The 14,424-nt window shown below is 39.6% G+C and overlaps 1 protein-coding gene across 4 annotated transcripts in view; it reads left to right on the top strand.

Annotated features, from left to right (window-relative positions):
• The window catches only part of TTC39B (tetratricopeptide repeat domain 39B), a 98,261-nt gene that overhangs the window by 16,771 nt on the left and 67,066 nt on the right, over positions 1-14,424 (top strand). Inside the window, exon 1 of one of the 4 annotated variants that reach the window (XM_017885949.1) lies at positions 1,334-1,618. The exons of 1 other annotated variant lie outside the window; for it this stretch is intronic. The gene's annotated coding sequence lies outside the window, so the exon portion shown is untranslated. Of the gene's footprint in view, positions 1-1,333; positions 1,619-2,349; positions 2,390-14,424 lie in introns of those variants that run through there. 2 more of the 4 variants (XM_017885950.1, XM_017885952.1) reach the window with 2 other exon arrangements.

Genomic DNA, 14,424 nt, shown 5'->3' with positions numbered 1-14,424 from the left:
TATATATATATATATATATATATATATATATATATGGAGGGGTGTGTGTGTATGTGTACACGTATACACAGAGGGGAAGAACACTAGAAGCACATTATTGCAAAACATTAAGCGTGATTATCTCTGGGTTATAAGATTATGGCTGGCTTTAATTTTCTTCTGTGTTTTTTAGCCCTTTCCAAGGAATGTACTGTTTTATAATTTGGAAATACCACAATATTTTACCTGATGTTGCCCTTTTTTTTTTTTTTTTTTTTTTTTGGAGATATAGTCTCGCTCTGTCATTCAGGCTGGAGTGCAGTAGCATGATCTTGGCTCACTGCAACCTCTGCCTCCTGTTTTCAAGAGATTCTTCTACCTCAGCCTCCCGAGTAGCTGGGACTACAGGTGTGTGCCACCACACCTGGCTAATTTTTGTGTTTTTAGTAGAGATGGGATTTCTGTGCCTCAGCCTCCCGAGTAGCTGGGACTATAGGTGTATGTCACCACACCTGGCTAATTTTTGTGTTTTTAGTAGAGATGGGGTTTCTGCATATTGGCCAGGCTGGTCTGGAACTCCTGACCTTGTGATCTGCCCGCCTCAGCCTCCCAAAGTGCTGGGATTACAGGCATGAGCCACCGCGCCTGGCCCCGGTATTACTTTTATAATCAGAAAAATTAGTGAGTCCTATACTAAAAAGTTTCAATTCTAGCGTGTGCAAGAGCCCTTGAAAGAAATTTGTGAAGTCAGCGACCACCTTATTCCCCAGGAGAGCTTTTATCTATTTAAACCAGAGAAGTACAGCTGAACTTTAGAACTGTGTTCTATCTTAGAGTCTTTGAACTAGTATTTCCTCTGCCTACTATCTTCTAGTTTCATCAAAACCACTTCAAATATTGTTGATCAATTATTAATTTAAAAGTGGAGTTTTCCAACTATGTTAGTATGACTGTCATGTCATATATGTGTTTAATCCCCTTTGCTAATTTAACTTTTGTGCATTAATCTAAAAACTTTGGGGAAAAATTGATTTTCTCTTATTTAGTATTTTTTTAAAAGTCCATGATATAAAATCTACGTCTAAGTCGGCAATAACAGCCTACGTTTTTCCTTAAGACAAAAGAGATCATTCATTTTTTTTTTCTTAATTGACCTTTTGTAGATAGGAGATGAATCCCTGGATTAGATGAAAAATCATGAAAATATTCTGTGGTTTTATAAATCCAGGCCATTTGTATTTTCCTTGCCTGTTTCTCTAGATAATTAAACAGTGATGGATTAGAATTAGGCTGCAGCAGAGACTGGGGGAAAAAATCTCCCGGCATCCCTTCCTGCAGAAGCATCCGCTACAGCAGTGAGTGTAGCTGCCACTTTAACTGACATGTCTTAAATTCTGCCCTGGAAAGCCCTGGGATGCTGTCAGCTGCCTCGGCAACTACTTTGCTTGTGCCTGAGAATTGAGAGTCTCATTGGAGACCAAGGAATAAAATAGAAATTGAGGATTTTTGTTGGCTTTAAAATTGAGGATTTTCTCTTCTTTTTGTTGGCTTAAAAAAAAAAATCTGGTAGAAGAGAGGGAAAGACATCTTCATAGTGGGACTGTATTCATTCCTCCAAAGTTGCAGCTGCTCTAAATCTGTGAGTATGTTGTATTTATTTAGCAGTTCCTGGGGGTATGATTCAAATGTTCTCTTTAAATCTATGAGGTTTTAATTTAAGGAAGGCTATGTAAATTTTTTAAACCCCAGTCAAATTTCACTGGAGCCTGCAGTTTTTGTTAGATGACATTGTCTTCATTAGAACTTCATGTCAAGCCTGCTTGGCTTGCCCTCTAACCTTCCTCCTACCTTTTTAAAACTTCCTAAGGTGAGTGCTGAAATTGGAGAAAATAGTGTGACTTGCTGCTGCGGAGGATCTGGTCTTCCTGGGATGCCATGGCTGGTTTATTGCTGCTGCAAGGTGTGCGTCTGGGTGCCTGAGACTCCTGCTGCAGAACAATGGCAGGATGATGCTGGTTCACTTTGTATTTACTGTTTGTCTTATGTCCTCTGCTGGTTTCATTATAGAATTTTGCTTTGTTTTGTTAGGGTGATTAGAACCTTAGAGATTAGTAAAGTGGCTTGTCCTCAGAAATAGCATGTGTTGATTGTCCTAGACCCTCACCTCTGACCTTGCTGTGCTGGCTTTAGTGGTCTCTTTGTAGCAGATTACAGTAAATGTGAGCTACCAAAAAGTGACCTTTGTATGGCCACCTTTTAAAATTGTGCATCAGAATCAATGCTGGTTTTTTTTTTTTTTTTTTTGTGACGCAGATCCTGAAGTCTAAACATCTGTCCTTAGTCATCATGTCCCATTTTCCCCCTTTGGAATTTCCTGGACGCTGCAATTGTATCCTTGCTGAATTAGTGAGTGAGTTTTGAGCATTCTCTAAAGACAGGTTAATTTTCGATTCTCACCATAACCCTCATATGTTCCTGATTTGTCTTTGTTCAATAAAAGTCGTATTATTTTAGTGAACGGATTCATATAATTTGGCTACTGATTTTGTTCCTTTATCTTAAAATTACATTAGCTGAAATGATTTTTAAAAGTTGATATGTTCAGAGATCAGTAGTCAAAATACTTTTAAACACCAACTGGTACCAGTCATCTTTGTAGATGCAGAATATGTTTGACTTAGGCTGACATATTATATGAGCTTTTTGGGTGCCAGTATTTTGGTTGACTTCCTGCAGGGTAAAATAAATCAAGGATTTAAAAAAAGAAATTTTCTCTACCACCCAGAGATCAAACATCTGCTGTTTTTATTTTTAAACATTTTGTCATACCTAAATGCAGCAACTTTGAATTTAATTAGGAAGGATTGCTAAAATTAGGAAATTCTGCCTTACTTAGACTTGCAAAGATCTTATATTCGTTCATTCATTTCATTTATTCATTCATTCATTCATTCATTCATTCATCCAAAAATGTTTACATCTGTTACAAAGCTCTTCCCAGGCTCTGGGGATATGATGCTGAACAAAATATTGTATCTGCCCTCATGGAGCAGATATTTTTAGCAGACGAAGAAGACATTAAAAAACTGATTACCTAATTTCATTAAAATTGTGGTAATTTTTCACCTATAGAAGTGTAAGTACTTTGTGGCCAAACATATAGGACATATAAATACTTGCAACTAATTCTGCCCCCCATCTGAAGCTACAGATCCCTAGAATGCTTAAGCTGGAAAGATGTTGGAAATGAGTTAATTGGTTCAGCAAGCATGTGGTCAGTGCTATAGTAAGTGTCGAGTGCAGGTCAGTAAGAAATGGTTCTGCTTTGGAGGAGCTCAGAGTCTTAGTGGGAAAGGAAGGGAAATTGGCTATGTTAGAATGTTCTGTCATCAATTGCCTATTTTACTGGAGAAGAAACAAACTAGATTATTTTTAAAATGTCTTCTATGCCATGGTAAATCTGTTTTTGACTTTTAAAAAAATCTTCAACAGCAACCGTGTCAATTGACCTTAATGTTTGCATTTTCCAAATGAGGAAAACGAGGTGCACAAAGGCTAACTCAGTTGCCTAGGGTCACTCAGAATGCTGATTTGTAACTCCATCATGCTAAAAGTTGGCAAGTCTGTGCTCCATAAAATTGTTGGATTATGTCCCTTAGTCATAGCTTGGTTGAGGGAGCCCCCTCCTTTTTTTTTTTCCTCTTCCTTCTTCTTTTTTCTCCTGAAGCCACAGTGTACTCCTAAATATCATGCTGTCATGAAACAGGAAAATGCTTAGTTTTTTTGCCTCACGTCCAGAGGTCTTCCTAACATTTTGCACTTGCTTTCTACTTGTTAACAGCACATATACACTTGTCTTTGGTTCACTTTAGAAAGGACAGGACTGCACTTATGGGCAGATTATGCTTCAGTGGCAGGCCAGTTAAGGAACATAGAAAACATACATCCTAGAAGAGGAATGCTAATGGAAAAATCAAGGGTTTCTTGAATTTTAGGTCCAGAATGCTGTTCACCAACCTGAGCAATTCCCTATAGGGCTGGCATGTTCAGAGTTGTACACAGCACTTGTCTCCTGTAATGAGTTGGAATTCTTGCAAATTTGAAAATTGAGGGTAGGGAGTGACTTTTCAGGAGAGATACTTTAGCACATCTTGTTTTAAAGGCCATTTGTCCATTTCCTTTCTGAAAGACTGTTAGAATGTTCTTCCTTAGAATGAAGTCTTCCTTATGGAAGATGAACTTTGCCTCTCTACAGCCTCCTACCCACTGATCTTAAGATAAAACCAGTCTTGTGTGTTTACAAAGTAGTCTTTCAAATATGTAAAATGTTCTCCCTAGCAGTCCCTGGTGGGTCTTTGTATATCTAAGACATGTCCTCAGTTATGTCACTTCTTCCTCCTGTGACGTATTTCATGCTTCTCTCCATTCTGATCTCTTTGCATTTGACCTGTCATAGTTTCTAGATGGTTACAACCAAAACTGGACGCTATTTCTAATTTAGTCTGGTCAGCCAAAAGTGCAAATGGGTCATTTTTTTCTCATGATGCAGTAATGTTCTTCTTCTGTTAATGTTTCCTGTGCTACATATCAATAGCTATGTAACAAATCACCACAGAGCTTAGTAGACTTAAAACAATACAATCATTTATTTGCTTATGAATCTGCTATTATGCAGGTCTCAGAGGAAATGACTCATTTCTGCCCACTTGGAATCACCTGGGGTAGCTCAGCTGGAGCTGAAGGAGCTATTGCTATGATGACTCACTTACCTGGCTGGCCAGTTAGTGCTGGTTGTTAGCTGGGAATTTAGCTAGAACTGTTGGTCGGGGCTTTATTCTTCTCCATGTTGTTGCTTGAGCTTCCTCACAGCATGGCAATGTGGTTCTAAGCTTTAGTATTCCAAATGACAAGGAGTAGCAACTGCTAGCCTTTAAGATTTGGACCCCAAACTGACACAGTGTTGTATTGGTCAAGTAGTCACAGAGACTACTTTGATTCAAGGAGTGGGGCCATAGACCTCACTTCTTGACAGAAAGGGTGACAAAGAATTTGTGGCCATTTATAATCTATCACACTTACCAAATTACTGGTCTCTGTCCTTGTGTCTATTTCCAGCTAAGTCACACACCTTAAACTTCTCAACTAAAACCCCAAGAGTTAGATTTGAATTTTTGTTAAGGTAAATCTCCTAATCTTGTACTTGGATTATTGTTATTTTGCTTGTAATAATTTTATTCTCCTTGAGTTCTTCTTAGAATTACAGTCAGCCTTTTATATTGTGGACTCCGCATCTGAGAATTCAACTGACTGTGGATGGAAAATATTTGAAAAAATAACAATACAACAATTAAAAATAATACATATAAAAACAATATAATACAACAAAACATAGCATTTACATTGTGTTAGATATTATAAGTAATCTAAAGATGATTTAAAGTATATGGGAGGATGTGCATAGGTTATATGCAAATACTATGCCATTTTATATAAAGGACTTGTGCATCTGGATTTTGGTATCCTCAGGGGTCCTGGAACCAATCTCTTGTGTATACCAAGGGATGACTGTATTCTTTTCAAGATGATTTGAATGTTGACTCTGGTGACCATGATATGAACTATTCATCCTGGGGCTGTGTCATCAACATATATAGTTAGAATATTTACTGTGTCCTCACTGAAGACATGATAAACAAGTTAGACAAGACAGGCCTGTGAGTATTAGAGACCCCTCTGCAGACTAACATCAAGACATTAACCAAAATGTTATGTGACTCTGATGATTTATTTATTTGTTTATTTATTTTTGAAATGGAGTTTTGCTCTTGTTGCCCAGGCTGGAGTGCAATGGCGTGATCTTGGCTCACCGCAACCTCCACCTCCCAGGTTCAAGTGATTCTCCTGCCTCAGCCTCCCTAGTAGCTGGGATTACAGGCATGCGCCACCACACCCAGCTAATTTTGTATTTTTAGTAGACACGGGGTTTCTCCATATTGGTCAGGCTGGTCTCGAACTTCTGACCTCAGGTGATCTTGCCCGCCTTGGCCTCCCAAAGTGCTGGGATTACAGGCGTGAGCCACCGCGCCTGGCCTGGTGATTTATTTCGGTAAGAAATGACTTAACGGTGCCATTCTACCCAAGTTCTCTGACTTTGTCAGAGAGTCTTAGGTGGTAGTTGCAGAAGACCAAACAACATGAGTTTCATGTGAATTTCATGCATGGTTTACTTTTCTTTTGATGTTTTATCAGTCTATAGGTGTGGAAAGTCTTTAGTGACCAAGTGGTATGAATGGATTTCTTTGGTGATCATTTTAGATTAATGGGTTATAGAATATTTTATTTCGAGTCATTATAGGTGGCTGTAATTTAGAAAGCAGGAAAGTATGAAACCAAGATTTGAATTTCTCTTGTGGTTTGGGGCTGTAGTCATTGCTTTCTTAGTTAGTAGTTGGGACAGAATTTGAGCCCTTGGATCCGGCAAACCAAGAACCAATATATAACGTTTATTTGCCATCACCCCTCCTTAACATTAGCTTAGGTGTTTTTGTTTTAATTTTTAAAGTAATAGCATCCCTGTATAGCAAAACCATTTCATATGCCTGCTTGATACCACAGGCTGAATAAATACAGCACATCAACTATGGAAACAGCCACATATTGAAGAACTAAAGAAAAACTCTAGAGTTTAATTACTTGAGTATTTATATGCTCCTTCTTCAGTTTTGTTTTTCCTACTAATAGATGTTTGTGGGGAGAGCCCTTATATTACTGAAAGCTGCTTGTTTGTGAATGAAGGTTTCTGTGATGAAATATTCATGGGTACTTTTCATGATCTACATATGTGACGTAAAATGCCAAGTAGGAAGACTGTATTTGATGCAAGGGGCTAATTGTATCAGGAAGAATGTCATTCATTCATCAAGCAGTCATTGAACATCTCTGGATTAAGAAACAGATAGTTCCTGTCCTTAAGAAGCTCATAAGCAGGCCGGGCATGGTGGCTCAAGCCTGTAATCCCAGCACTTTGGGAGGCCGAGATGGGCGGATCATGAGGTCAGATCGAGACCATCCTGGCTAACATGGTGAAACCCGTCTCTACTAAAAATACAAAAAACTAGCCGGGCGAGGTGGCGGGCGCCTGTAGTCCCAGCTACTCGGGAGGCTGAGGCAGGAGAATGGTGTAAACCCGGGAGGTGGAGCTTGCAGTGAGCTGAGATCCGGCCACTGCACTCCAGCTTGGGTGGCAGAGTGAGACTCCGTCTCAAAAAAAAAAAAAAAAAAAGAAGCTCATAAGCTACTCACTGTAATTGAAAAGTAGACCAATAATTATACTATGAGTTGTAAACTCCAACCAAAGAACCCAGAGAAGAAACATACTATCTAGCCTGAGAAAATGACGTTTTGGAAGCCTTTATTTTTTTCTTCCTCTCATGGGTCATGAGGCGAATAAAAGGAAAACTTGTTAGAATTATCTTTAGAAAAACTTTGTTACTCTTTGTTTTAGGTGGTAATCTTTTAAAAGAAAAGGCAATGTCCGCCCCATTCAGTGTCCCACTGAAAACCTGTATATGCTCTACATCTGAAAATATCTCATTCCAGTGTGGAGGGATGCAATGCAAATGGCAAATGCTGCCTCAGTGGCATCTGCCCCGTGACTGCAGGAAGCATTAAGCAGAACTGCTGAATAGCAGGAATATAATGGTCTGTTTAATGGGAAGTTCTTGGCTCCCATAACTCCTCTAATAACATCAGCACCACTGCACTCCTGTATAACTCCTCTGATAACATCAGCACCACTATACTCCTGTATAACTCCTCTGATAACATCAGCAACTTCATTCCCTTACATTGATGTGATGTTTCAGTTTAAAAAGTGATTTTACAAAATGGAGCACGTTCTTTCCTTGTGGTATCCCTGGGAGGGAGATAGGGCAGGTGTTGTTATTGCTGCTTTGCTTTTGCAGATGGGGACACTGAGGCCCACGGAGGTGAGGGAGTGGCGCAAAGCCACACTGCCCGCCAGTGGCTGGCATACCTAGGACAGGAACACAGTGGTCTGCTGTGTGTCCCAGCATGCCTTCTCCTAAATCACGCTCCAGTCATGTGGTGAGAAAGGATAATTCATAGATTAGGTAAGAAGTTTTTGGTCAGAAATAAGAGAACCCTCCAACAGGAAAAGGATTTTTGTTTGTTTTTAATTTAAAAAACCAGCAAAGAAAACTAGCAAAATGAAACAGGAGCTGTGCCTCTCTCTTGCCAATCCAACATTCCATTGCTGTTTGTTTTAAATAATGTGAAGGAGTGTGATTTGCTTGCCTAAGGAAAGAATTTGAAAAGATACAGGCTCTGGTTCTAAGTTTCCAACTTGGTCAGTAATTTGCTATGACTGTGGGCCAGGAAAACAGCAGCTGTTGGAGTAGTTTCTTTTGCTGAAAGAGATAGCAAGCACTACCTTCCATTTTCTTTATAAAAATTTTTTTAAATGGAAAAAAAAAATGTTTTTAGAGACTCCAGCCTGGGCAACAGCCTGTGCACTGCACAGTGCTGCTCACTGCAGCTTTGAACTCCTGGTCTCAGGCTGCCCTCTTAGCCTCCCAAGTAGCTAAGACTCTAGGTGTATGCCACTACATACGTCTAATTTTTTATTTTTTTGTAGAGATGGGGTATTGCTATGTTGCCCAGGCTGGTCTGGAAGTCCTGGGCTCAAGTGATCCTCCTGTCTCAGCCTCCCAAAACCCTGGGATTACAGGTGTGAGGCACTGTACCCAGCCCGCCTTCCATTTTCTTAGTGAGTAGCGTCTTCGATGTGAAGTTAAAGCCAGGTACTACGAATGCTCACCTGATTTTTGGTTCTTACGAAAGTGCTTTTTATCTGTAGACAGTTGTTAAATTGGTCTCCTTGCAGGGGCGATGATCAGTGGAGCCTTATATTCTGTCATCTTGTTCTGCCCCTCAATGAGTAGGGTCTGAATCATGCTTTGTATTTTATAGGAAAATGTACTTTTATTTTTTTCAGCTGTTCTTCTTTGCTCTGGAACTTTCATCCCCATTGAGGACAGAAAAGCACATTAAGTGGTCAGTTAAAAATTACATCATCTGTTCAAATTTCCAGCAGTCTCCTTTGGAGTGACTCAGGTTTTCTGAGAGATGTGGGAGGGGTAAATGCCTAGTCAAGTAAAAACTTAAACTGTGTATCGGTCTTATATCTTCCTTCTTAAAAGGTTTCCCCTCTCTCTCCTCCTTCTGACATGACATTGGGTGCAGGAAGAGGTGATGTAGGGATGGCTCCTGTCTGGGGACTGCTACCTGGTAGAGGGCCCCATCCTGTTGTCTCTGCATTGGCCTCTCTCCTTGCTGCCTCTGCCACCAAAGGATTTCTGGACTGTTGGTGTGCCTGTGGCCCAAGGACTTGGCATTCTCCACTGGCATTGGTTGGCCCACAGGTTGCTGAGATCCACTTGCCACTCACATTTAATCCCTGTCTCTGCCCTTTGTTACAGGATCATCATGCCAATAAGCTGTCTTTTAAAAAAACTTTTGATTTTGTGATAATTCCAAACTTACAGAAAAAGGGCAAGAGTAACACAGAGAACTTCTGAATGTCCTTAATTCAGTTTTAACATTTTGTCGTATTTGTTTTATTACTCTATGTATACACATTATTATGTATTTTCTGAGTCATTTGAGAGTAGGATTTTGCTCCAGAGAAGGTGGTCTAGAAGGTGAACCAAAATCTTTCTAGTGAATGAAGCTTTCATATTCCTTTCTTTTCTCTGCTTTCTTCCAATTCTTTCTTCCAATTCTTTCTTTCCCTCCTTCCTTCCTTCCTTCCTTCCTTCCTTCCTTCCTTCCTTCCTTTTCTTTTCTTTTTTCTTTTCCTTTCTTTTTTTTTCTTTCTTTTTTTTTGAGATAGGGTCTTCCTCTGGCACCCAGGTTGGAGTGTAGTGATGTGATCACAGCTTACTGCAGCCTCAATCAACCTCCCTGTCTCAAGCGATCCTCCTGCTTCAGCTGCCCGAGTAGCTGGGACTACAGGCATGCACTACCATGCCTGGCTAATTTTTCGTATTTTTTGTAGAGATGGAGTCTCCCTATGTTGCCCAGGCTGGTCTCAAACTCCTGGATTCAAGTGATCTGCCTGCCTTGGCCTCCCAAAGTGCTGGGATTACAGGCATGAGCCACCGTGCCCGGCCTGCATTTCCTGTTGTTGATATTCTTAAAAGAGTATGTCTAGAACATCAGGTAGGCCAGGTGTGACTGGTCTGACTAGAGGAGAATGATGTTATCCTTCATTTGCTCCTTTATTTGTTCAGTCAACCAGCACAGTGTTATTGAAGATCATTACCTGGAAGACACTGTACTAGGTGCTGTGATACAATCCTGCCTTTATAAAGTTTGTACTCTGATTAAGAGATAATTATATTTTTAAGTCTGAGTTAATTAGGCTGGGTGCGGTGGCTCATGCCTGTAATCCCAGCACTTCGGGAGGCCGAGGCAGGTGGATCACCTGAGGTCACGAGTTCGAGACCAGCCTGACCAATATAATGAAACCCTGTTTCTACTGAAAATACAAAAATTAGCCAGACATGGTGGTGGTGTGTGCCTGTAATCCCAGCTACTTGGGAGGCTGAGACAGGAGAATTGCTTGAACCTGTGAGGCAGAGGTCACAGTGTGCTGAGGTCCCACTACTGCGCTCCAGCCTGGGCGACAGAACTAGACTCTGTCTCCGGAAAAAAAAAAAAAAAAAAGAAAAAAAAGTTAATTAAAAGAAACTTAGGAAAGATGCTATTTTCCTCATTCTAGATGCTATAGTTTTCTTTTTTTTTTTTTTTTTTTGAGACGGAGTTCGCTCTGTCGCCCAGGCTGGAGTGGGCAGTGGCCGGATCTCAGCTCACTGCAAAGCCTCCGGCTCCGGTTCACGCATTCTCCTATCTCAGCCTCGCCGAGTAGCTGGGACTACGGCGCGCGCCACGGTCGCGCGGCTAAGTTTGTTTGTAAGTTTTTAGTAGACGGGGTTTGCACCGTGTTAGGCCAGGATGGTCTCGTCTCTGACGGCTCGTGATCCGCCATCTCGGCTCCAAGTGCTGGGATTACAGGCTTGAGCCACCGCGCCCGGCCGATGCTATAGTTTTCTTAATACAACTTAAGTTGTATCAGTATTCATGTTCTGTTGTGTTCATAAATTCATTTAAAATAATTAGCAACTTTTTACCATGTTGTTAAGTCACATCTCTTTTATCCTGTTTTTATTCAGTTAGATTTTTTGGATTCAGATTCAGGAATTTATAATTTATTCTCACTCAGGTATCATCTTTGAGAGCAGGCATGCTATTATTTTGTGTGTTTTAACATCTGATACCATGCCTGGAATATGGCATTCCTAAATGTTTATGGATAAAAATTAAATTTTAGTTTACTAAATATAAGTTTTCCACTTAGAGCATTATCTTTTTAAATTATGGTCCATTCACTGCTCTCTTTCCCAGTTTCATTGTTTTGCAGAGATTTTTTTTTTTGCCTTGCATTCTCTATTTTAATCCCAGTTTCTGATACAAATGTAAAACACGTGATAAAGGGAATTACCTTTTGAGAGAAGCTGTTCAAACAGTTATGAATCCATCTGTTTGAATGAACTTGTCATTCTCCATTTTCCATATAAAGCTAAGGGACACTTGGCAAATATCACATTCACATGGTCCTCATGTGCTGCGTTTTTCTCATCTGCCAAAGATGGGAAACAAGGCTGGTATTAGAGAACTCGTGAGAGCGCCATTTCTTAGCTTCCTGTGAGGGCTGATTCCTTCAATAAGGCATGAATCATAGTTCATTTTTAGCAAAGGTAGATGCATTAAGGAGATGGTAAATGTGCATAAAGTAATAAGTTTGAAAGCAATTCAGGAATATAATAGTAGACCTATTGAAGCATGTTATCAAATGCAGGAAATAGAAAAGATAAAATTAGAAAAACCACATTCAAGAACTGACTTTTTTAAAGTAGTGAAAGCTTGGAAGACTTCTAAAAAGTCTAAAATAACATGAGAAACACATTGAGTACTGATGTATTCTGAGTTCTTCATGTGGAGAGGGCTAAAAAGAATAAATTATACTGTTCTTGCATATTTCTTAGGAGAACTATTTTGAGTTATGTGTGATGTAAAAGGGATGATCAGAGGGTGTTTCCTTAAATTAATATTTGAATATTCCCTTCATGAATATAGACTTAAATTACTCAAAATACATGCTTAACTTTTTTCATGATTGTTAAAATAGTGCATTATCATTTTTGGGAAAAAAAAAAACATAGAAAACTACAAAGAATCTAGAGATTACCCACACCCTACAGATAATACTAAGGGTTACAGTTTTGATTGAGGAAGTCTTTGTAAGAAGTCTAAGCATAGATTATTTGGGGAGAAGATTATCTAGTTTATCAATTCGCCAGTTTCTCGTTTAATAGAACAGTTATATCCTTGTTGGTGCTTGCCCTTTGGCCTTTTTCAGCTGTTTAGTTTTTCCTTCTTAAGGAACAGGGCCAGAGTGGAGAGAAAAAGTTGAAAGTATATTCCTTTGATTCTGAAAGCACTGGTGACAGGCCTGGCAAAACGGGATTGGAGTTGGCAATAAAATGATACTTGGGGAGTATCTTTTTATTTTTGGGCTCTTCTTGCTTTCTCATTGTCAGCAGCAGCACCTCCTCTTTCCTCTGATCATTGGCCATGAGAACAGCTCTTTGAGGAATCATCCTTGTGTAGAATTTGGTCTGGCAAGCAGTTTTTTTTAGTAAGAAAGACAAATGTTTTTTATGTAGCCAATAATATTAAGCAATAGATTTCCAGTGGTGTGTCAGAGTCCTGCATTTCATAATTCTAGTGGATACCATGTTTTATTTTTAAGGTTTTAGATTTGAAGGTACATGTGCATGTCTGTTACATGGGTATAATGCGTGATGGTGGGGATTGAGCTTCTTGTGTACTCACCACCCAAATATTGACCATTATATCTAAAAGGTAATTTTTCAACCTTCACCTCCATCCTCCCTCCCCTCTTTTGGAGTGCCAAGTGTCTGTTATTTCCATCTTTATTTGCATGTGTACCTATTGTTTAGCTTTCAGAAGTGAGAACCGGTGGTATTTGATTTTCTGCTTCTGACTTAGTTTACCTAGGATAATGGCTTCTAGCACCATTCAGGTTGCTGCAAAGATTATTTCATTCCTTTTTGTGGCTACATAGTATTCTATTGTGTACATATTCCACATTTTCTTTATCCATTCAACCATTGATGGACACCTAGGTTGGTTCCATGGCTTTGCTGTTGTGAATAGTGCTGTGATAAATGTATGAGTGCAGGTGTCTTTTTTATATAAAGATTTCTTTTCCTTTGGGTAGATACCACATAGTGGGATTGCTATCTCGAATGGCAGCGCTATTTTTAGCTTCTTGAGATATCTTCATACTGTTTTCCATAGAGGTTGAAGCAACATCTGTTCCCAACAACAGTGTACAAGTGTTCCCCTTTCTCCACAGGTAATCCAACATCTGTTGTGTTTTGATTTTTTAATAATAGCCATTCTGACTGGTGTAAGATGATATCTCATTGTGGTTATAATTTGCATTTCTCTGATGATTAGTGATGTTGAGTATTTTTTTTTTAAATGTGTTTGTTGGCCTCTTGTATTACTTTATTTGATAAATATCTCTTCAGGCCTTTTGCCCAGTTTTTAATGGGGTTGTTTGTTTCTTTCTTGTTGAGTTGTTTGAGTTCCTTATAAATTCTGGATGTTAGTCTTTTGTCGGTGGCATAGTCTGCAAATACTTTCTTATTTTTGAGACAGGGTCTCACTCTGTCACCTGGGCTGAGCGCAGTGGTGCGATCTTGGCTCACTGCAACCTATGCCTCCCAAACTCAAGTGATCCTTCCACTTAAGCCTCCTTAGTTGATAGGACTATAGGCATGTGATACCATGGCCAGATAATTTTCATATGTTTTGTAGAGACAGGGTTTTGCCGTGTTGCCCAGGCTGGTCTTAAACTTCTGAGCTCAAGTAATCAGTCTGTCTCGGCCTCCCAAAGCACTGGGATTATAGGCATGAGCCACCACGCTCAGCCAATATGGTCATTTTAATGATACTGATTCTTCCAGTCCATGTGCATGGGACGTTTTTCCATTTGTTTGTATGATCTGTGATTTCTTTCATCAGTGTTTTGTCATTCTCCTTGTAGAGATCTTTTACCTCCTTGGTTAAATGTATTCCTAGGATTTTTGTTGTGGCTAACATAAATGGGATTCAGTTCTTGATTTGGTTCTCAGCTTGAATATAATTGATATATAGAAATGCTACTGATTTTTGTGCGTTGATTTTGTATCTTGACTTTACTGAAGTTGTTTATCAAGTCTGGGAGTCTTTTGGAGGAGTCTTTGGGGTTTTCTGTCTTTTGGGAGGAGT

Source organism: Rhinopithecus bieti, unplaced genomic scaffold (assembly GCF_001698545.2).
Source record: "Rhinopithecus bieti isolate Rb0 unplaced genomic scaffold, ASM169854v2 scaffold_15737, whole genome shotgun sequence".
Lineage (NCBI taxonomy): Eukaryota > Metazoa > Chordata > Mammalia > Primates > Cercopithecidae > Rhinopithecus > Rhinopithecus bieti.
This window is presented reverse-complemented; position numbering and strand designations above follow the sequence as displayed.